General features: G+C 51.1%; 1 protein-coding gene across 1 annotated transcript in view; it reads right to left on the bottom strand.

Annotated features, from left to right (window-relative positions):
- The window catches only part of VANGL1 (VANGL planar cell polarity protein 1), a 58378-nt gene extending 47082 nt beyond the window's left edge, over positions 1–11296 (bottom strand). Inside the window, exon 1 of the mRNA XM_075559776.1 lies at positions 11139–11296. The gene's annotated coding sequence lies outside the window, so the exon portion shown is untranslated. The remainder of the gene's footprint in view (positions 1–11138) is intronic.
- Positions 11297–23359: the final 12063 nt, after the last annotated feature.

Below are 23359 nucleotides of genomic sequence, written 5' to 3'. Positions count from 1 at the left end.
TGGCTGCTGGTTTTGAACTGCTGACCAAGAGGATCGTAGTCCAGCTTGGAACCAGTATGCCACCAGGGCTCCTTAAAGAATTATATCATATTCACTCATTGCCATTGAGTCAGTTCCAACTCATAGCAACCCTACAGAAACGGCCCCTCTCGGTTTCTGAGACTTGAACTCTTTATAAGAGCAGAAAACCTCATCTTTCTCTAATGGAACTGCTGGTGGTTTTGAACTGCCGACCTTGCAGTTGGCAGCCTGAGAAATTGTTATTACATAAACTAAACCAACCCTACTGCCCATGGTGTGGAGCTAACTGCTCCATGGGGTTGCAAATCGTTGTGCAAGGACACTCTCTCCTGCAGAGCAGCTGGTGGATTCAGATCGCCGACCATTTCATAAGCGGCCCAATGCTTAGCCCACTGCGCCACTCAGGCTCCCTTTTATGGAGTCATGGTGAAAGCCGGTGTAAGACTGCAGATACACCCTGCATCTACGCTAGTCACCAAAACACTTCTTTCAGGAAGACAATTAGAAGGGCGCATCCAATTCCGAAAACAGGAGCTCCACTAGTGGCAGGATCCCGGGCCTGTCCCACCATTTTCCTGGGATACTGGTTTGCAATACAAGTAAATGGAAAACGTTTCCAACTACATTCCTTTCACCGAACCCCCAAATGCTAAGCCTTTACTTGTGGAAAACAAGTTCACACATTCTGTCTTTCCCAGTCCCCGGCTCAAAGCAGGTCTCTGGCCCAGCAGGCTCCTGGCCAGCATTCCCCCAGGCCCACTGCAAATAGAGCCAGTGAGATAAGTGTGAAGAAAAAACAAAGGGGCTGTAAATGCCATGCTCCTGCCCCTCAGGAGGGGGCCCAAGTTTCCCAGACCCCAGCAACTACTTGTAAAAGTCAGGAAGGAGGGAGGCCAGGATCCTGGCTGGGCCTGCAAATCACACCAAAAAACTCAAAACCCAAACTCACTGCTACCGAGTCAATGCCAACTCCTAGTGAGCCTGATAAGACAGGGCAGGGCTGCCTCTGTGAGTTTCCCAGACCGGAACGCTTTACAGTAGTAGAAAGCCAGGTCTTTCTCCAGCAGAGTAGCTGGGCGGTTCAAACTGCTGACCTTGCAGTTAGCAGCCCAATGCACAAATCACACCAAGGGTACTTTGGCCCTTCCCATTCCCACCTGGCTGGAAGAGAAATGCATGTGCACACCACGTGCTGGGGACTGACTTCCCGGGGCCTGAAGGCCTGACCCACCGCATTTCTCCTCTGCCAGAGGGAAGGGGCAAGACCAGCAGTGGGGAAGGGGCCCTCTCTCAGCTAGAGCTCCCCACTGTCCAGCGTAAGCTTACATTAGCCGCCTGTCTGCTTGAGCCTGTTTGCTCTCTGCAAACAGGGATCAAGCAGCCACCCTCCTCAGAGGGTTTGCTGTGAAGCTTTAAGCCTATGTGCTACCTGGAGCTGGGCTCCGATCGTGGGTTTTACTCGTTTATGAGCTCGGTGATCTCAGTCAAATTATTCAGTCCCCGACTCGTCATCTGTCCAATGTGGATAAGAGGGACGCCAGGAGGATCAAAAGCAAACACACCCCGTACCAGCTCTAGAACATGTTACCTCTATAAAAGGTTGATTCAAGCCCGCAGCTGGCTCCAACCCCTGATGCTCTTTCCCAGGAAGAGGCAGATCGGAGAAGGAGGAGGACAGGAGTGCTGCCACCACACCAGGAAGCTCACCTGTGGGCTTGTCCTCAAGAGAAAGGGGCTCCGATCTCAGGCCACTCCTTATTAACTAACAAAATTCAGCTACCCCTTACAGCAGTGATTCTCAACTTTCCTAATGCCGTGACCCTGTAATACAGTTACTCCGCATGTGGGCCTGTCTGCATGTGGGTGGACCTGCCTGGAGACAGACAGAGCAGTGGTGTCTCCGTTCCTAAGACCATTGGAAATATGGTCTTAGGCGACCCCTGTGAAAGGGTCATTTGACAACCCCCCCCCAAAGGGTCACGACCCCCAGGTTGAGAACCGCTGCCTTAGAGCTTGAGGTTTCCTCACTGTTAAACTGAACTAAGAACAAGACCACCTACTTTGTGAGATAAACCATAAAACTGTCTAGATGAAAGGTAAACACAAGAACAGCAGGCATTTTATTTTTAAAATGTATTACTCTGGGACCTATATGTCACCTCCACTTTCCTAGAAGGCCTCAGGAGCTGGTTGATCTTACACAATGAAGGAGCTGCACAGCACCCAAAGGCAAGAATGCGTCTTCTGGAGCAGGGGTCCCTGGGTCCCTGTGCTGAGAACCTTCTAAACGCAGGGGAAGGAGGACTGCTCCCAGGAACCCGGCGCCAGAGTTGTCGAAAAGGGGCAAGGCCCTTCCTCCAGAGCTGACAGAGAACGCCTTCCCTAGAGCTGGTGCCCAAGGCTCAGACTAGGCATCCTGAATGCTGAGACCACGCTTGCGATCGTTAATCTTTAAATAAATAAACAAGGAGTGGGCTCATCTTGTTTCTCCCTGCTTCGCCTCCCACCAACTCCACGAGCAACTTCAACAAGGGTACAAACAAGCTTCCGCCACTTTAGATTCTCACTTCGTTTCTGCTCCAAGCCTCTGCTTTCTCACCAGCTTCGTACCTGCTGGACTCCAGAGTGAAGGGCAGGCTACTGCCGAGATCTCCAGCCACCCTTGAGCACAGCCTCGCTGGGTGAAATGTGTATACGCATTCAACATGTTCTGCATGCTCTAGCTTCTAGCCAATTCCTTCATATCTATGCTTCTGGATAAATTCTGCCAGAGACTCTCAGGAGCAGGCAACTCAGGTCCCCCAGCTCAGGTGCTTCTTATCTGTGAGGCCTTGAGGCAGACACCTCTCTGAGCTTGTTTCAGCCCTGTAAAATGAGCTCGCTGGATCCCATCTCTTTTTACGGTTGCTGTGATCAAAGCAACTTTCTGTGTGAAGCCTCTGGCATACAGTAACCCAAGTGTCATTTCTGTCCCCTGCTGTCCCCTGCCAGCTCACAAGGCCGTCATCCCTTGTGCTCATGAAAACTTGGCCATCCATTAGGGCATCTCCAGGCATGCCCTCAAAGGAAAGGCATGATTCCCAGGGAGACCTTTAGAGAAAGGCTTTCCTCAACGCCACCTTCCCTGCCCAGTCCCTCCCAGGATCCTCCACCCGCAGCACCCACTGCAACAACAACTCTAGTCTGGCCAGAGACTGCTGTGAGCCCATCCAAAGGCCGTACCCTTAACTACCTTCCCCTTGGCCTCCTTGGTGCATCTATTCATCGCATTAATAATGATTGGCAGAAGGCCAGTCCCCGAAATGCACAGATAATCCACTCACACCCGCGCTCTCCCACTTCTCCATTTCCTCTCTGGGGCGAGTCACCAGTCAGGTCTGTGTGAAATGACCGTCTGCCCACCTTCTGTCTGTCCACCAGCTGGCCACCCAAGGGCTGAGGCAGCTTCCTGAGGTAGGACTCTGGGGCAAAGGGTTTGGCACGCCACCAGGACTCAGAACTCACAGTAAAGTATGCATGACTGTCCCCTTTCATAGACCTGCGGAGGAGGTGCCACCCTTTGGCTCAGCGGGAGAAAGGCCTGGCAATCTGCTCTAAGAAAGACTACAGCCTAGAAACTCCCACGGGGCAGTTCTAGTCCTGTTATGTGGGGTCACTTGGAGTCACAAAGCCCCGTGAAGGCACCTAAGTGTAACAATGGTATCACCCCTTGTGGGCGCTAGAACAATCCAGGGAGGCGGCAAAAGCAGATACCTGCACTTGATCCTGGATGAAGGGCTACAGTAACAGAAGTTTTTAAAAGCGAGGGACTGGGGGTGGGCACGGAGTAAACTTTTCCTGAAAAGGGGTTGGGTAAGTCAAATCAATTTGGGAATCTAAGCTATCGATCCAACCCTATGTCATTTCAACCCTCTCCTCCACCTTCATCCCATCACCAGGTCCTGCCTGGCCCCAGGATCCTCCTCTTCCCAGACTCTGAGCTCACAGCCACCCACTTCCTCCAGGCTCCCCTCAACACACAGCTGAGCGATTACAAAAGCCTCCAGGTTCCTAATCAAATCCAATGGAGCGCCAGCCAGTCTATCTCTCAGCGTCATCAACGCTTGTCCAAGATCTGGGTGAGGATTAAGGAGAAGCATTCAGAGAAAAAACAATAAAACCCAGGTGAACTATTTTGTCTTGTTGTTTTTTTAAAGAGGGCTAAGCCAAGGTAACTACTTCCAGACAGTTCATGGAAGGAAAACACTCCCCGAAGCTTATCGCTTCAGTGACAAAGTGACAGGAGGGTCCCCTTGTTTGCACAAGAAATTAACAGAACTCAGATAAGGTCAGAAGGGATCCCTTATCAGTAAAGATAATAAAATCATGAAAAAGGAATCAGGTTCCCTGGGTAATAAACCAATAGCCAGCTGCGGGATGCGGCCCCTACGAAATATGGAACCACCTAAAACATGAGTGTCCTTCAGACTGATCACTTGACAGGACGAGTCCTGAACTTGACCCAGAATGGTGCAAGACAGGGTAGGCTTTGTAATCATCAGAAAGAGTCACTTCCTACTTAAAATCAATCCTCCGATATCCCGGGTGAAGAATACTGAAAGCACCAGGCACTGCCGGAGGCACACAGTCTTGGAAGACGCACAACCATAGCGCTTCCTAAAGTGGAGATGGCGAGATTTCGTCTCACAAACGTTGGACATGTGGTCAGGGGAGAGGCCAGTCGAGGGGCAGCGAAGAGAGGAAGGCCCTCAAGGACATGGACTGATTGGCATCGTGGCTGCAACAACTGTGAGGATGGCACAGGACCAGGCGACATCCACCTTCCCCTGCCCACCCACCCCCAACCTAGGGAACTAGTTGAAATTGATCTGACGGCACCTAAGAGCAATGAGAACATGATGTCCCACTGCACCTAAAATACAATACAGAATCTTTTATTTGGTCTACAGCACCCTACCTACGAACCGCCCCAACCACCCACAGCCCCACAGCAACACCCTGCTCCTCCTGCTCGGCTTCCCCCAAGGCGCCAAGCTCCTTCCAACCTCGGTGGTGGGAAAAGACAAGCACCTATTGTTGAGTGCTATTCACTCAACAGACATGCTCGCTGCCCTCTAGTCAATTCTGCCCCATAGCAACCCTACAGGACAGAGTAGAGAGCTCCTATTTGGGTTTCAAGACTGTTAACCATTGTTATGGGGGCAGCTCCTGGTCAGCAGCTTATTTGTAGCCCAATAAGCCACCAGCTCCTCTTCCGTGCCCCATGTCCTCTCAGCCCTCTCAGTTGTTCCCAACAGGCTTCCCTGACCCCAATTGAAATGATGCCCTTCATAATATTTCTGCTTTATCTCAGCTTCCAGTGCTATGGGTCGGTGTGCAATTACTTGATGCTTACTCCTGTAACAGACCATAAGCTCCAGGGGTGGGGGGGGGGGGCGGGACCATGCTTACTACTTTCTAGTGCCTAGACTGGAACATGACCTGCCGCCACCAACCCCACCAACTGCTGCCACGTCACCTCTGACGCCCAGTGACCTGTGTGTGTGTCAGAGTAGAACTGGGCCCCACAGGGTGTGCACTGCCTCAGTTGTCCTCCAAGATACCTCTAAGGGAAATGGAACCACCAATCTTATAGATAACAGGTACGTGTATTAACTGTCCCACCCAGTGCCCTTAGAATATAAAAGGGGCTCGATAAATGTTTGTTGAATAAGCAAGGGGGTTGGTTGCTTAAAAACAATTATTGCAAACTGGGCAACGGTTTACAGAGCAGCTCAGTTTTCCATTTTCCATTCACATAGGGTTTGTATCACGTCACTGGTTACAATCCCCACAATGTAACATTGCTTATCCCACTTCCGCCCTAGGTTTCCAAGTTTTTTTTTTCTCCTTCTCTCCTAGCCCTTTGAGCCTTCTGATCTTTATCACTGGGCAAGTGCCGCCTTTTAATCTCCATGTATCATGATGGAAGGGTTTTGTCCCAGCATGGGGAGGCCTTATATCCACCCCTGAAGAAAGGTTGTCTAGTTCCCTCCTTTGATGTCATAAGTGAGAGTAGACTGAGTCACCAGGGATGTCAGAATCACCCAGAGTGGTGCCCCACGTGACCGTCTCACTCCGACCCCCGGGTTTCTCACCGAAGTACACTAAGTAAAAATGTGCCACAGTGCCTTCCAGCCGCTGCCCAAGAGCACCCTGCTGACTAGCACCTAGCTGACTTCTCCCTCCCTCGGCTACAGGCACCCACCCTTGAAGACCCACACACACTGCTTGGGTGGGACCTGGAGCTCGTCAAAGCACAGGGCAGGAGAGCAAGACAGCTCTTGGGACAGGTGACCGGGACACTTCTGTCTGGGTGGCCGCATCTGAAATTCTACAGTTCCCAGGCCTGTCCCTACCCCCACTCCCCAAATCAGGAAGAGCCTCCTTCACCACTCTTTATTAAAAGCAATATAAGGATCCGTGGCCTCAAACAGTCTGTCTCTGAAGTCATGTGCTCTCATATAAAACATGCCTATTACTTAAAGGGAACTACGGTGTTCAGAAACATCATATGCGGGGAAATATGATGCTATGGTAATGAGCGTGGTACACACAAGCTCCCCTTCACCAAAGGGAAATTATAAACACATCAACAGCTCTGCCTAGAGCGATTAAGTAATTAAGGGAGGCCTGGTTTTGGAGGGGTGCAGAGGCACATGCGAACTTAATGAGCCATTTAACTCCTTGTCACGTTGATGTGTTTCTAGGGGAACCTTCGGTACAACTGTTTATACATATGTTCTCTTCCAGGTACATGGTCTAGAATAGTAGATTTTTATCATAACTAGAATTTTAAAGAGTTATGACATCCTGAAAGCTAACCGTTTCCTCAAGATACCCACCATTTTTAATTACCTGGTACTCAAAGGGAAAATGACAACTTAAATAACTTTCTTGAGCGTGAACCATTCTCTTAAAGGAAAGTAGCAACCAACACAGATTCTGGAAGTGAGATTTGTTCTCCTGGCCTTTAAGTCACCCTGTCCGCCACGATGCCGTCACAGGTTACTCTTGGGCTGCTAACCACAAGGCAAGCTGTTTGAAACCATCGGCTGGCAGAAAGGTGAAGCTTTCTACTCCAGTAAGGGTCAGTTCTATGCTGTCCTCTTGGGTGGCTGTGCACCAGGATCGACTTGATAGCAGTGAGTTTGGTCTTGGGGTTCAGCCTACTATGGGGCAGACCATCGTGCTCCACAGGGCGTAAGGGCTGGCTGCCCAGACGTTTGCAAACGCTTGCACTGGCGCTTAGCCACTGTGATAGAAGCAAGTTACTCAACCTCTCTGCATCTCTGCCCCTGTAACTGTAGCCACAATACATTGTGCCCCCCACCTAGGGTGGTGATGAGTGCTTGTCAAGGTAACTCATAAAAACCACTAGGATGCCTGGCATACAGTGAGCACTCACCACGTCAGCCTTCATTGTAACATCCTGCGAAGGAAAGCCCCTGGAGTTCAGAAGACTGTCCCTCGTTTCTTACAATGTCTGTGTGTCTTCCTTGAGCTGAAAGACACTCTTCTAGCTTCTGCTGGTGGATGTTCTGGTCCCCCTCGAACCAACACCACCCCTTGCCTGTGATTCACTCGGTTTCTTGCAAAGCTCTCTGCACTGTTGCTAGTTTGGAAGTGAATGTCTGGGAAGCCACAGCTAGCTCAGCGCCTCTGCTGTCAAGGCAATGGGGTGGGAAGGAGGTTCCGAGAAGCACAGCAACGTCTCCGTTTCTGCTGAACCTGGCGGCCGAGAAGCACAGCAACGTCTCCGTTTCTGCTGAACCTGGCGGCCGTAAGCCAAAGACACTCATCCCAGCCACCGAGCAGGGATCGCAGGGCGCGTCACATTCCTGCGAGACCCACGGACTCTTTTCAGAGCAGAGCTCTTACAAACGATCGATCGTGGCCCCCTGTTCACAAAGAAAGAAAATGCCAGCCATATTTTACCTGTCTGGCCAGTGATGTCAACTCCCCTTCCCAGAATAACTGCTCCAGGTCACAGCCATCAGTTACCGGTGGGGTGCCTCGAGCAATGGGGCACACATTTCTGAGGAGCTGTGCAAGGTAAAGGTCCTCAGCGCTAAGCTGTCCATTTGCTTCCAAGTGACCCCTTTCTTCCTTGTTCTAAGGGATCCCTCCCTCCTCTGGTAGATTTTAAGTGTGTGTGTGGGGGGGAATCCTGAGGACTCCTCCTCTGTAGATGCTGTAATTCAGATGGAAATAGACAGTGGCCTCAGGGAGCACCTTCCCGTGGGCACCAGGCACAGCAGGGCAGCTGGAGGAAACACTGTCCAGGTCCAATCTACTCAATCCTACCTAGTTCACATCTGGGAAATGCATCACACCTGTGCTTCTAACCGTCCTGCTGGTTCATTTGCAGAGAGATAGTGGCGATGCACCAGTACAAGCCCCATCTGTCTGTAACTTCTCACTCGATTCCTACAACGAGCCAGCCGGTGCCCACTCACTGCCATCAAGACCATCCAGATTCACTGGGACCCTACAGGACAGGGCACAACCTGCCCGGGTGGGGCAGTTTTTAAAAAAGGAATAGAAAGCCCCATCTTCCTCCCAAGGAGCCGCTGGGGGTTTCCAATTGCTGACTTTATGGTAAAAATAGTATACAGTTGGGATAATCAATGTTGTCCACCAAGTAAGTGTGGGAGCCAGGACTTGAACTGTGATGGTGTAAACCCAGAACCCATGTTCATAAGATGGGAAATTTATATCAATGGAGCAGTTACCAGAATTGTTTACGTGCACACCAGGGACCAGACAACAATCACACTTGTTCCCAGCCCTACACAACCCACAAAGAGGTGTGCAGTTTCCAGTGCTGCTCACGGGCAGGTGCCTCAAGCACTGTGTGGCTATGGAGAAAAAAAGAAAAGAAACCTGCTGATAGGGCTGGTGCTAGCTCCTTAGGGAGCTGGCAGATCCAAGGTGAAGACGGCGGATTTAAACACAGTGTGATCCAGGCTCACCCAAGATAAACAGTTGTGCAGATGGAAGGCAGTAGGCTGGATGTCTGAGTTTAGGGGGTGGGGAGAATTGTGGGAGGGGCGGGGAGGATAGCTGCACTCACCCTGGGCAGCAGGGCTGCTAACTGGAAGGTCAGCAGTTCTAAGCAGCAGGCCTCTCTTCGGAAGAAAGATGAGGCTGTCTACTCCTGTAGAATCAGTCTCAGGAAACTACTCGGCGTGAGGGTCACTCGGAGTGGACATCGACTTCATGGCAGTGACTTTGAGTGTTATGGTTGCCATCCACTAAGAAGGCCCTCCCTGCCTGGCAAGCTGACCTAAGCAAGATGCCACTTAAAAAAAGTTCTTGTCCCATTTCACTTACAAATTAAGTTGCAACCAAGACGCACAGCCAACAGTTAGCAGCTCCTGAAAATGTCACACTCGATGTTTTCACTAATTATGAAGAGACACCAAGGTTTGGGAATGCTAAATGCTCATGGGAAGGTAAAGTATGTTATTTCTTTGAATTGCAGAATAAAACCGTTTCCTCCCACAAATCAAAACCCAACCATATCACACTGATTTAATTCAACTCTAAGAACGCTAATTAGTGGTTACATAAAATGGCTAATTATGTCTCCCTTGATTCAGACAGTTTCTGCCGCCCCCCCCCCTTAAAGAGGCTAGAAGCTGTATAATCAAACAGCCCACCCACTAGAAGGAGTACACTAATTAGCACTGTGGATGGGTGACACACGTTATAATATTTTTTCAGGAGTCATGTAAATTTTATAAACATGTCAGTGAAAATGTCAGATTCTTTGCAGCGTGCTACGTTCTGGAATAAGCGTCTAAAAAGACTTGCCTTTCCACCCACAGCTCGGCTATAACAAGGTTTTTGTGGTTTTTTTCCTTGAAACAAATGCACGTGCCAGCCCCACAGTCATCATCCTCCTGCTCTCTCAAGCGCTTCCTAAGTCTGTGCTGAAGACCCCCGGGAGCAGTTCTAAGCAGCACATGTGGGGTCGCCAGGAGTGGACGGCAACCAGCCACAAACAACAAAACACCTCCTGTGCGCTCACTCCGCCTTCGCGGCGTGGGCTTTCTACCTGGTTTGGGGGGGGCAACAATTCAGCAACAGACTCCCCAGCTCCAAGTCTGCCGGGCTCTTCACCAGGCTGCCAGGCCGCGGCTCCGCCCCACTCCAGCACCGACGCGTTTAAATTTTTATAAAGCTTCCCACATCTCTGGGCGCTTTGCTTGGGGCAGTTCAAAGACGGCGGGCGGAAATGAGGTCCTGCCCGCGGTGGGGACGGCCCTGTGTGCAGAGGTCTCCGGCAGCGGGGGCGTCCCCCGGCAGGCTTGCCGGACGCCTTGGGCTCCGCCAGGGCATTTTTTGAAAGTAAACTCCTACCTGCCTGTTGCGCCCTCCGATGCGCAACCCGACTCCCACGCACGCACTCGCACACCCCACCCCTCCCCAGGCCTTCAGAGTGGGCTCCATTTGCGAAACGAGGTGTGAACACAGGCCAGCTCTGTCTCGGTTTCTGGCGAAGGGCCAGACAGCACCCCCGGCCCCCCCCCAGGGAGCGGTCAGTTAACCCGGGTGGAGCCCCGCCGCGGGTGGGGGCAACGCTGTGCGCCCTACTCCAGCAGAGCGCAGGGGCTGCCCGGTCCCTGAGCCTCAGGGGACGACACCGGCGCCCGGGCCCCTGGGGAACGCTCGGCCACTCCCTGCCCGATGGCCGCCGATCGCGCCCCCCGATCGCGCCCTCCTGCGGGGCGCACCCCAAAGTCCAGTCCAAGGAGAAGGGGTCCTCCAGTGCGTCCTACGGGAATATCGGGCCGTGGAAACGAGATGCTTCGAAACGTGCGGGACAGGAGCAAAAGGGACGCATCACTCTGGGAAGCGAGGACTGGGGTCCCGGGCGGCGGGAGATGGGGCGCGGCCCCCCTAGGCGGGAGGGAGCCCAGGACGGCGGCGGGCGGGCTGAGAACGCAGACTCTGGGGTCTGGGGTGGAGGGAAGGGAGTCGGCAGAATGGGGCGCACGAGCACGCGGGGTCCGGCTGGGGCGTCTCTGTCGAAGCTCTGCACCCCGCGCCCGGCCTCTCGCGGGACTCACCTCTGCGCCGGCCTGGCGGGCTCCGCGGCCCGGGGTCTCGGCTCACAGCGGCCCCGGCTCTGCGGCCTGCGCTGGGCTCTGGGAGAGGCAGAGCCCTGCCGCCGCCGCCGCCGCCGCCGCCGCCGCCGCCGCCACCACCGCCGCTGCACTGCTGCTTTCCGCTTCCTGTCCCGGCGCCGCCCCGCAGCCCCAGCCCAGCCCTGCGAGCCCAGCGCGGCCGCGAGCCAAGAGCTGCGAGCGCTGCCCGCCCTGCCGCGCCGCCGGCCGGGCCGGCCCACCTGCAAGGGAGGGCGGGGCCGCCAGCCCCTTCCCGCGCAGCCACCGCCGCCCTCCGCACCGCTCCCCACGCGCGACGCGCGCACACGAAGACGCGCGCAGATTCCGACACGCACCTACAGGGTGCGGGGACTGACCATCGACCCCGCCCACCCACACATGCACCCTCATGGATACACATGCACACTCACAGAGTCCAGTAACGACCCTGTCCTGACACGCGAGCGTGCAGGCGCGCGCATACACACCCACAGACTCATTATGAATAAACCACTCAGGAATGGACTCCCCCCACACTCACTATCCCAACACACTGTACCTTTAGCTCATCCACAGATTTTCACACACATATGGACGCGCACCCTCACACGGTGCAGGAAATTACCCCACTGTGTCCCAACACAAACGGCGAGAGCTGCGCTCACAGTAACTCACACTTTCACTGTGGATTGATTCACACCCTTTAGGGCCCCCCCCACCTTTCCCTCGGGTGCTCCAGCCTAATGCACCTTGAACACACACCCTCATGGACACACAGTGAGGGCCAGCTTGTCCCACCTGCACCCCGACAGACACACACGCACGCACCATTATATGAGGGGGCCTTCAAAAGAGCTCTTGGCAAAGTCCCGTTATCGTTCCATACAATTCTACCGCAAACTTTCTGAAGCCCAATCCATATGCGCCCATATCCGCGCAATTCCCACTCATCGTGGCCGGCTCATCTGTAGGGTTTCCGAAGCGATAGCTCTGTATGGGAACAGATAGCCTCATATTTCTCCCTTGGAGAACCGGAACAGCTGGCCACTGTTCCCTGAATATTTGCACATCTGTGAAGTCTGTATGAAGAGTCAGTCTTGGGTGGGCACGGTTAGACATCATGTGCAGCAGTCCCATCTGGCTGGTCCCACAACTGCCTGCAGGACAGCATTCTCTGCAGGCAGTGGTGTACAACCAATGAAGTGCTGGATTTATCCGGGCCATCTCCGGGAGTGCTGTGGGGAGTCATCGTGGGAAAAATGCACCCCTCCAGTTTGCCTTAATCAGCAGCTTTAACCCCAAGGAGTCCTCTTCCTTAATCCTTCCACTTTCCACTCTCTCCTCCACATATTGCACTTCCTTCAAAGGAGACCCATGTGTTCAGTGAGGCCCATCTTTGCATCCCCACCCCAACATACACACAGGCCCATTGCACCCCACCCCCCCTGATCTGTGGTGAAGCCCGTCTGCCCACTGACCTCTCAGAGATCATGAGCACTGAAGTTCCAAGGGGAGGGAGCCAGCTTCCTGCAGATAAAGCAACCTCCAAGTCTGTGCTCAGGAGGATGAATATAGAAATGTCTCTATTTCACCTTGAAATTTTAGAACCTTACACAAGTTAAAACACTCACGTCTAGGTGTGATGCTCCTAAACAGTACCCATAGAATGTCCAGATACCTGAGGAATTTGTCTGGAAAGTGATCCTACCTCATCTCCATTTATTATGTCTAGCTACCTGACCAGGCAGTGCTTTGGGGGCCAAGAGGGGCAGTGCAAAATAAACTCTGAATTTGAAATAATAAATCCATCTATAAATGCCATTCATTGTTTGTGTCTACCGGACAATGTTAGGAATTCAAGTTTAAAAGGGAAATGTTGGAAAATGTCCCCCTCCCCCAGAGTAACAGTCTGTATAGCCTGGAGGCCTGCCCTGGCCCACATTGCCCATCACAGAGCTGGTCACTTCGCTTGGGGCCGAGTGCACAGACTCTTCCAGCTCTCACCTAAATAGGAGTCCTCCAGGTTCAGCTTGATCAGTAGTTCACGGTCATATTGCAGGCTTCAACTGCCACTCCATTGTTCCTGTAGCCATTTATTCCAAATCCAATTGAAGTAGCAGGGTGCCAGGCAGTGGATGCCCCTCCAGGCGCCAGCCTGACTGTACACTCCATAAATGCTTGGAAACACATACTCTCCTCCCCTGCCCAATTCTCACCAATTCCCCAATCCCGGGAAAGCCACCGGCTAAAATGCTTTCTCTTTGCCTAACTCCCTCTCAAACATCCCAGCTCACAGCATGCGTCCTCCAGTTCTCCAGCGCCCAAACCAGTCTCTGCACCCCGCAAGAATTCCCACTGGACTCTGCCTTGCGTGCTCACTCGTTTGTCTTACCTTATCCAACACACTGCTTCTGTGCACCTGAACCACAAGCCTAGATGCTGTAATCTTCACGTCAACTGCCACACCTGCTCCCTGCAGAGGGGCTGTGGGTTCTAATGGCCGCCCCTTTAGTCAGAAGCTGAGCCCTCGGCCATGGGGACATGCCATGTCTTATTTACCGGTTTTGTTTGCCACAGAACTTTCCAAATGACACTTGGTTTTAAAAGCGTCTAGCAAATAGATGAGTGTTTATAAAATACTTCTTTACCCTCAGGATGTTAATAATTTAACTAGAGAATAATTGAATTGAAAAAATAGCGCATATGCGCAACTCTCTAAAAAAAACCCACAAAAGATATATATTAAATGTGAAATACACCCAGGACCATTTATTAAGAAATTACTTAATCCTGCATTTATAACAAACATAAGGAATCAAGTGAGTAAAGTCACTGTCCATAAAATGTTTTTGTGGTCAGCTGCCAGGGCTCTAGTTGTTCCCTCTCTCACGGCAATGGAACCCCTGCCCTGTCTTTTTCCCGTCCCCATGACCAATGATGGATGAAGCCATTGTGAGCGGCAGCATTTTCACTAGCTGATTCTCAGATGTAAATTGCAGTCCCACCAAGTCCACTCTGACTCACAGTGACCCTGAAGAGGGTTTCCAAGGCTGTAAATCTTTATGGGAGCAGACAGCCTCATCTTTCTCCCAAGGAGTGCTGGGTGTATTTGAACTGCTGACCTCAAGGTTAGTAGCACACTTGTCCTACAGTGTAAGTGAGCTAGGCTCCCCCCCCATATCAACAAAGTCTTGGGGGGGTGGGGGGGAGATCCACCCTGTACTCCAACATGATCATATCAACCCAAAGTAGGTCAGAGCAGAACTGAGGTCCATGATTCTTCAGAAGTAGATCCTTGCACCTGTCTCACAAAGCACCTCTGAGTAGACTTGAACTTCCAATCTTTCAGTTAACAGCACCAGGACTGGGGCATAGACTTTATTAATAGGAGAATCTGTCAAGCCCTCACTTGGTTACTGTTTACTCTTGGTTTACACTGACTGTTGAGAAAAGTTAGTAAAACCTAAATCTACCCTCAACCATGAGAGTCTCTCCACAAAAAGTAGAAAAGGGAGACAAGTGTTATTATTGAATAATTATTAAACCAGAGCATGATGCATCCCAGGCAATACACTCGAGATTGCAAGGACAGAAAGGAATCTTAATTGCTGTATAGCTAACCGGTTATAACCCAGAACATTTATGTTCTCAAGGTAATGTCCTTAGTTTTCTGCTACCTTTCTGGCAGGAGGCAGTTTGCAATTGGGGGCTGGGCCACCTGATGTTGTGCTCATCGCCAGTAACAGGAAGGTAAGGAAGGGCCACCTGAAGTTACATCTCAGAGAGGTAGTGGCCAGAACCTTGAGAAGATGGCTTAGATTTAAACATGTTCAAGCCATACAAAAGATTTTCCCCAGTCAGCACTGGGCTGCTAACAGCAAGATCCAGCGGTCTGAGCCCACTCCTTGGGATAAAGGCATGGCATTCTTGCTTCCATAAAGATTTACAGTCTCAGAAACCCTATGGATCAATTCTAACCTGTCCTATAGGGTCACTAGGAGTCTGAATTGACTCGATGGTGATGGGAGAGTGAGTTCTCAAAGCAAGGGCAGAGGTTTGTTGCTTGTTTTCAACATGGAGAATTAAAACCTCACTTGTCCCCATCCTGCAAGGTGGAGGGTGAAAAAGCTGAGAAGAAGCCAGGCACCGAGGAGAAGCCTGAAGTCAGGAAAGCAAACGCCAGTGCTGAGTTCAGAAGGCTGAGATCAAGGGCAAAAGGCTGGAGAAGGGGAAGCCCCAGGGAAGCCGACACCCCATCCGAAAACCCGTCCTGGTCAGAGGAATTGGCCGGTCTTCCTGCTCTGCCACTCGTTCCTGAAAGGCCAGGAACAAGAGGAAGGATTCAGGGGCCAGATCCAGGGCCGAGAAGGAGAGTTCCTGGCTACGGTCACAAAGCCAGTTGGTGGTGACAAGCATGGTGGCATCCAGTGGTAAAGCTGCGCACAATGCCTCGGCATGTATTACCCGCAGAAGACGTGCCTCGGACTCTGGCGAGCCAGGGCGGAAACCCTTTGCTCAGCTCGAGAGGAGAGGAGACTGTCCGCCAACATCTGCCAGGACAATTCTGATCATTCCGGGGGGGAGCGCCGCCATGCCGCCTGGGCAAGAGAGTTCCTGAGCAGCCGGCAGAGGCTCGCTGCCTGTGACGGGACCTCTCTCCCTCAATCGAGTTCCTGTGCGTAGAAGTCACCAGAAATTTGTCCCCCTCCACCAGAATTGACTATCAATGGTGTGAAAATACCCACACATCTCACCGACGCCAACTTCAAGAAGAGGAAGCTGCTTAAGCCCAGACACCAAGAAGGCTGAGAAAGAGAAACATGAGCTCATAAATCAGAGCAAAGCTGATCAGAAAGTCGTAGGATCACAAATTTTGGCAAAATCAAAGCTGTTCCCCAGCTCCAGGGCTACCTGCGTGCTACCTTCGCACTCGCCAGTGGAATTTGTCTTCAAAAATTGGTGTTCCAGATTTCCTGCAGAGTACCACATAGTTTATTTTGTAAGTTAATAATGTTATAATTGTGTCATTTTAAATAAGTTGTTCTATAATGGAAAAAAGAAAATCAAAATGTCTAGTTTTCCATTTGTACTTTTCCTTACGACATAAAGTTGTAAACTCTGTCAAGTTCTCTGAAAGTTCTGCAGATTAGAAACAACACATTAAGTCCCCAAAGGAGTTGGGGTCTCACCCCCCATGGTCCCAGGGACAACAAAGGGGTCATTGTGAACATGGTCTCATTCCAGAGCTCAGGCCTGTCCACATGCCACATTCCCGAACAGTAGTGCCTGCCGAGATGACCCGGAGCTATGAAAGGTTAGGAAGATATTCTGTACTCTATTAAAGGAAATTCAGGAGATAGCTAGGGCTTTCTGCTCCTGTAAAGAGTCACAGCCAGGGGAAACTCACTGGGGCAGTTCTACTCTGTCCTGTACGGTTGCTGTGAGTGGGCATCTCTATGGCAGTGAGTTTGTTTGTTTTGGATTAAAGGAAATAGTGTGTGTGTGTGTGTGTGTGTGTATTTGGATTTGAACAATAAAGCGTATTCTGAGAAGTTTTCTAAGTGCATAGACCAAACCAAAGCACTGCCATAGAGTCTGTTTTGATTCTTAGCGACCCTTCAGGACAGAGCACATTTTGCGAGAGGGTTTTCAAGAGCGTCAATCTTGGCAGAAGCCGACTGCCACATCTTTCTCCTGGAGAGCTGCTGGTGGTTTCAAACCACTGACTCTGGTGTTCAGAGTAGCACCTGAATGGCTGGACTTCCAGGGCTTCCTATGCAGGTAGGCAGACCACTTTGATTGCAGAAAACACAAGTGGCTCAAAAGAGAAGGAGAAATGAAGAAGGTCAACCACAGGTGAAGTTTAACATGATTAATTGAACCCTGCGTTTTCCGTTCACCAAGATCAAGGGACAATCAGGTTAGTTCTGGCACACCTGATCATACCTTGGCCCTCGAGCCACTGTGAGCAGGAGACATTCTGAGATTTAAATTAGGTGATTATGGTTTGATGACTAGCCCTCTCTAGCAGAGTAAGAGCCCTGGTAATACAGTGAGTTAAGTGTTGGATTGCTAACTGTAAGGTCCGCGGTTCAAGTATAACTTACGGCTTCAAATGTACAGCTTCAAACCAGGTCATCTGCTCCCATAAGATTTTCCATCTTGGAAACCCTATGGGGCAGTTCTACTTTGCCCTTAAAGGGTCACTGTGAGTCAGAATGGACTCTATTGCAGTGGTGGGCTGATAGTTTCTAGCAAGTGCTTGCAGTTGAGTCAGGCTCTTCTAATGCTTCCTATTTGGTCTCATGGATGAGAAAATCACTTATCTCACTGCCATCAAGTCAATGCCAACTCAGTGATTCTATAAGACAGGGTAGACCTGCTCCTGTGAGTTTCCAAGACTCTCCTTACAAGATTTCTTTCTCCCATGAAATCAAAGTAGATGTCTGTTATTAATAGTCCTATTCAACTGTGTGAAATAAATATTTTCATCTAAAAATATTTGGAATGTTAACACGTGTCGATACCATAAAGTGCCATAGAGTGTAAAACCACCTAGGTGCGATGTATGTTTATTGGCTAATAATGGCAGTGATAAAGTGCTAAGCTGTGGGTCATGAATGCCCAGGAGAAGCTCCCCCAGGCCCGGACGGGCAAAGAAGGTTCCCCTAGGGAGGGTCGTCTTGGCCTTCTCTGGAGTGAGAGCGGAGCAAACACAGATGGGGACAGTGATTGCAGCAATGCCTGGTCAATTGTAAAAGAAACAAAACCCAACTCGCTGCCTTTTGAGTCGGTTCCCATTGTCCCTCATAGTGACTTTTTAGGGAAGTGCAGACTTGCCCTGGGAGTTTCAGAGACTATAACTCCGTATGAGAGTAGAAAGCCTCCTCTTTCTCCCAGCCAGTTGTATGTGCTGAATACAGCTGTGTTAGGGAAATGGCCAGGTAGTGTTTTTCTTCGACTTGTGGTCAAAGGTGTAGGGAGAACAACGTGGGGGGGGAGGGGGGGTAGAGTTATGGGCAGGGGGCAGAATAGCTACATGCACACAGTAAGGGCTCATGCTGGGACATTGGGATCGAGCCTGGGGTACTAGGATCAGAAGGCAGGGACAATTGATGCCAACTTTAGTGTTTGAACTTGTCGAATAGGCTAGCAACATGGCATTCACCTATTCAGAAACATATTTTTAGTACTTAAAACATGCCAGACAGTCCCTGAGGAGTGTAAGTGGAAACTGGTTGCAGGCAGAGGTTGCAGTGCTCGGCTCCTAACAGACGGTTGGAGGTTCAAGCCCACCCAGAGGCACTTTGGAAGAAAGACCAGCTGGTCTACTTCCGGCCAGCCAGCCATGGGGAGGGGTCAGGGAGCACAGAACTGGCGGTGATTGCACAATGCATTTCAAAAGTGATTTATCCATGGGGAGGGGTGTTCTAAGATTGATTGTGGTGATGATTATACAACTCTTCTTGATGTGCTTGAAGGATTGCAATTTGTGGCATGTGCATTGTCAATAAACTGTTAAGGAAAATCAGCCATGCCAAACCCTTTGGAGCTCAGTTCTACTCTGACACGCCTGAGGTTGACAGGGACGGGGATCGATTCAAAGACAACTGGGAGAACTAAATGCTCTCAAAATGGTGGCACATGGCAGACAGTGTGTGGTAGGTACTAGGGATATATAAAACCACCCAATGTGACATTTCCCAGTGATGCGATCATTTATTCAGCAAATACTTACTGAACACTTATTATGTATCAGTCAGTATTCTAGGATCTGACAAAAACCTCTGCCTGCAACCAGTTTCCGTTCAGGTGAGGAGGGACCGATGTGTGCTCAGGAGACAATAAGGTAGGGAAAAAAGATGGGGCATGAGGTAGGGGTGGACATCACCATCCTGGAGAAGCTCAGACACCACAAGTGGGAGCACCAGGTAGACAGAGGTCCTGCCGTGGAAGGAAGAATGCCGTGACTGGGGCGCACAGAGAGCTAAGCCGGCTCACCCTCAGGAGGCAGCTGGGCTTCACCTGGCCAGTGACCCTGGGGTCAGAACATGAAAGATGAACCTTTGGCAGATAAAGCAGGGTGGGGGTGGGAGGAGCATTCTGTGCAGCAGCACAGACATGTGATTGAGTATGTCCCAGAAGGTGTCTGGCGACAGGATACAGAACCCCTAGGCCAAGGAGAGAGGGGCCCAGAGGACACACCAGAGGAGAGGAAGGAGAACTCAAATGCCTGTGGTGTAATCTGGAGAAAGGAAGGCACAGGGTGTTGAAGCAGGAATGGGTCCTTGCGGGTGAGCCTGGGCTCTGGCCCTCTGCGTGCATAAGGGAAGCGCCTGGGCTGGGGTGGGAGAGGAGTGGGGAGGGGCCTGAAGAGAGGAGCAGACACGCATGGGAAGAACTGGAGGAAATCAGGCTAAGCGAAGCAAGCCAAGCACAAAAGGACAAGTGCAACGCGTGTCCATTGAGGTAAGCTTTAAAAACGGGGCAGGGGAAAGCCACTACCTGCACGCATCCCTGGGGTGAGGTCTGGGTACTACGGCAGGGGTCAAACCCAATCCAGGGACACATACGGCAGCCAGCTAAATACGAGGGGGAAGGAAGAGAAAAAAAGAGACATGGGTAGGAGAGGAGCAGGGCACTAACCCACCCAAGGGAGGGGGAAGGGGCGTATTGCTTATATCTCCACAGGAGAGAGAGGGACCAGGCTTCAACCCGATGCGCCAAGGCGTGAATACAGCACACTGGCATGTACCAGGGAAACAATAGAGAGGTCTTCGGGGCCGGCCCCAATCCCGACTAGGTAGACACCCTCCTCCCACTCCCACTCCCTAGAAGAATGCACTTCAGAGGACAGCAGTGAAACTGCAGCTTGGGGAGAGGGGCACGTCTGATTAGAGCACACAGGAGAAATGAAGAGGGATGGAGAGGGAGGGCAACACATCCTGGCCCACCAAACCACGAGGAATGTTGTGTGTCCTGGTGGGGCCGGCCTTATGGGCCTCTCTCTGCATTGGCTGCTCTGAGCAGGAATACCGTTAAAGTTTACCTGCCAGGAAACAGGGAGCCACTGGTGGCTTTTATGGAGAGGAACAAGCCAGCTGAGCAGACTTGTGGGTTTGGGAGGCCCATCTGAGCACCGTGTGGAGAGGGCACGGTGAGAGGAGAAAGGAAAGGCCAGGCACCGACTGGGAGGCTTGTGAGCCCAGAGAGCCCAGAGTGAGGAGTGAAAAAAACCACAAAAAACAAACGGGCTGCCATCAGGTCCGTTCCAGCTGAAGGTGACCTTACAGGGGAACAAATGCCCCTGTACATTTCCGAGACTGTCACTCTCGACCAGGGTAGAACACCTGGTCTTTTTCCCTTGGAGGGGCTGGTGGTTTAGAACTGCTGAGCTCCAGGTTAGCAGCCGAGTAGATAACTGCTCGCCAGAGCTCCGTCGTGAAGAATGGGCTTGAGTTCATGCCGTTCCGTTGCCTCGCCTCAGTCACAAGGATGGGGAAACGAGGAAGAAGTTCCCAGAGGAAAGGCATGTTCCGTTTTAGGCACACTGAATATAACGTACTTGTGGGAGGTGCTGGTGAAGTCAATATCAGTTCTCATTTACTGAACATTATTACGTGCCAGACACTGTCTCTTGGTGGCTTAGGGGGGTTGCACATCGGACCGCTAACTGAAATGTCAGCTGTTCAAATCCGCCCACTGCTCTGAAGGAGAAAAATGAAGCTGTGTACTCTGATAAAGATTCACAGCCTCGGAAACCCAAAGGAGCAGGGTTGCTCTGCCCATAGGGTTGCCCTGAGTCAGAATAAATCCGATGGCAGTGGGTTTAGGTACTGTCATTTTGCACATATTAAATAGATAGCTCCACAGCCTGTGACAGGAACCTACTTTTTGCAGAGAAAGGAACTGGGGCACAGAAAGATTAAATAATTTGCCTGAGATCTCAACTATTAGCTGGTGGCACTAAACTTTGAACCCAGGCTAGTTGACCACAGATCCCACATCTTTAATCCATAAATTAGATGGCTTGTAAAGGACTCCCAATGGCACAGTGGACTACTTGTCCAACTGCTAACCAGAAGGTCAGCCCCTCAGGAGAAAGACGAGACTTTCAACAGTCTCAGAAACCCAAAGGGGCAGTTCTATCCTGTCCCCTAGGGCTGCCATGAGTCAGAATTGACTCAATGTCAGTGAGGTTTTGGGGGTTTTTTTTGGGAGGGGGATGCAAGTTGGGGGAGATGACACTGTGGGTTAGACACTGAGCAGCTAACCAGAGGTCTGCAGTTCAAAGTTACCAGCCACTCAAGAGGGAGGAAAAAGAGGCTGTCTGCTCCCCTAAAGATTTACAGTTTCGAAAACACCACGGAGCAGTTCTGCTTTGTCCTACAGGCTGCTGTGAGCCGGAATCAACTTGATGGCGGTGGGTTGTACACTGCGGTTTGGAAGTTTGGAGATAGTGCCTGAGAGAAGGTTCGGCAGAGGGTGAGTAGCAGACTCAAACAACTGGGCTGCGTTCATCAACCCTGCAAGCCCTGCCAGGGACCCAGGCATCACAACCTGGAGAGTCTCTTCTATGTGAACAAATTTCTATCTTTCATTGATTGACTTGTGTTTTCTTCATTAGAGGTCGTGCTCAAGGGGTGGGATCTTCAAGTAGACATCTAGAAAGAGCTGCAAAAAGGATGGGGGCTTCCGTTTGTCTAGCTTGGCCTGAGCTTGGGATTGGAGTTTGTAGAAAGGACATAAATCTGCTCTGGGGAAAGCTACCAGGTCTCAACAAACGGACATGACCTGCAGAGCAGATGCCCTCACGCCTGTCTCCAGCCACACAGCCCCGCAGACCTGGTTAGGCAGGCTGTGCCCAGCCCCAGCCACTGTGATTAGCTGGGAGTAGGGTGTCACTTGGAGAGGGAAAGGGGGGAGGTTTGGAAGATGCACAATGTCGGGTAGAGATCTCACCCTCAGATGTGGGATGGTGCCAAGGCAACAGGCAAGCCCTGAACTTTGTCAGCCTGGTTATCAGTGAAAGGGATACAGGCAGAGGGCACAGAGTGGTGAGGACACCTCAGCCAGCGCACACTGCTTCGGGGCTTCTTGGGTCCTGCAAAAAACCTTCCTAAGGAGTGCCAAGGGCCACACGCAGGGTGTCAGGTCACAGCCCTGGGGGTTGGAGAGAGGCTGTACTAGGTTAATAGTATCTTTGGGACATAGAAATTTCTTCTTATGCATATATTTCTTCTGCGGCAGCAGCAGCAGCAGTAATTCATTGATTATTTATGAGAGACACTTGGATAACACCCTACAGGCAGCGTTAAACTAATGACTTGGACACACATCAAGTAGTGTTATTTCCCAAGGGTGAGCCAGCCTCTGGCTGCTGGCCTGGGCACACACAGGTCTGGGTGTGGAGAGAGCTCAGCTGGGAAGGTAAACCTTCACTTCCAGCCCCCAGGCAGATCCACTCTCTCTTGAGCCCCAAATATTCCCCAAGGGTACCATGGAATTGTACCATGGGGGGTGGAGGGGTGGGAGACACCACAGTGATCTGGTGTTAAGGATCAGAGTGTCTCTTTACTGATTGCGTGTTATATAACTGACCAGACCGAAGAAACTAACATTTACTACATTGTAATTATGTGTCTGGCATTTGGGGACTCTTTTAGCTATAATTTTATTTAATGATATTTTCCTGGTAACCCTGTGGTGGGGATATTTTACAGAATCTCTAATAGGTTAAGATCCCTGTTGGGTAAACTGCTTGGGTAAACTCCAAGCACTCTACAGAAGAAAGAGGAGGTTAACTGCTCCCACAGAGATTTACAGCTTCGGAAACCTCAGAAAGAAGGTCACTAGGAATGGAGTTGATAGCAGAGGGTTTGATTTGGGGCTAATAGGTTAAATGGTCACATGGAGAAGTTAAAACAAATATGGTTAATATGCAGGGGACAGTAATGTAGGACAATTATATAGGTAACAGATGAGGTAAACAGATGGAAATTTCAAGAAAGAATCAAGTAGGTTAAGGGACGTATCCAAAGCCAGAAAAGTCAGATGAAACGCAGCCTGAGGGACTGCACCACACTGGTCACAGATAACTAAGGCGGATGTCCTTTGGTTTCTTTATTCTCCTTCCTGATTCCTGCCTGCCCCAGCTTCCACCACTTTCCTTTCTTGCTATGTTT

Source organism: Tenrec ecaudatus, chromosome 1, assembly GCF_050624435.1.
Source record: "Tenrec ecaudatus isolate mTenEca1 chromosome 1, mTenEca1.hap1, whole genome shotgun sequence".
Lineage (NCBI taxonomy): Eukaryota > Metazoa > Chordata > Mammalia > Afrosoricida > Tenrecidae > Tenrec > Tenrec ecaudatus.
This window is presented reverse-complemented; position numbering and strand designations above follow the sequence as displayed.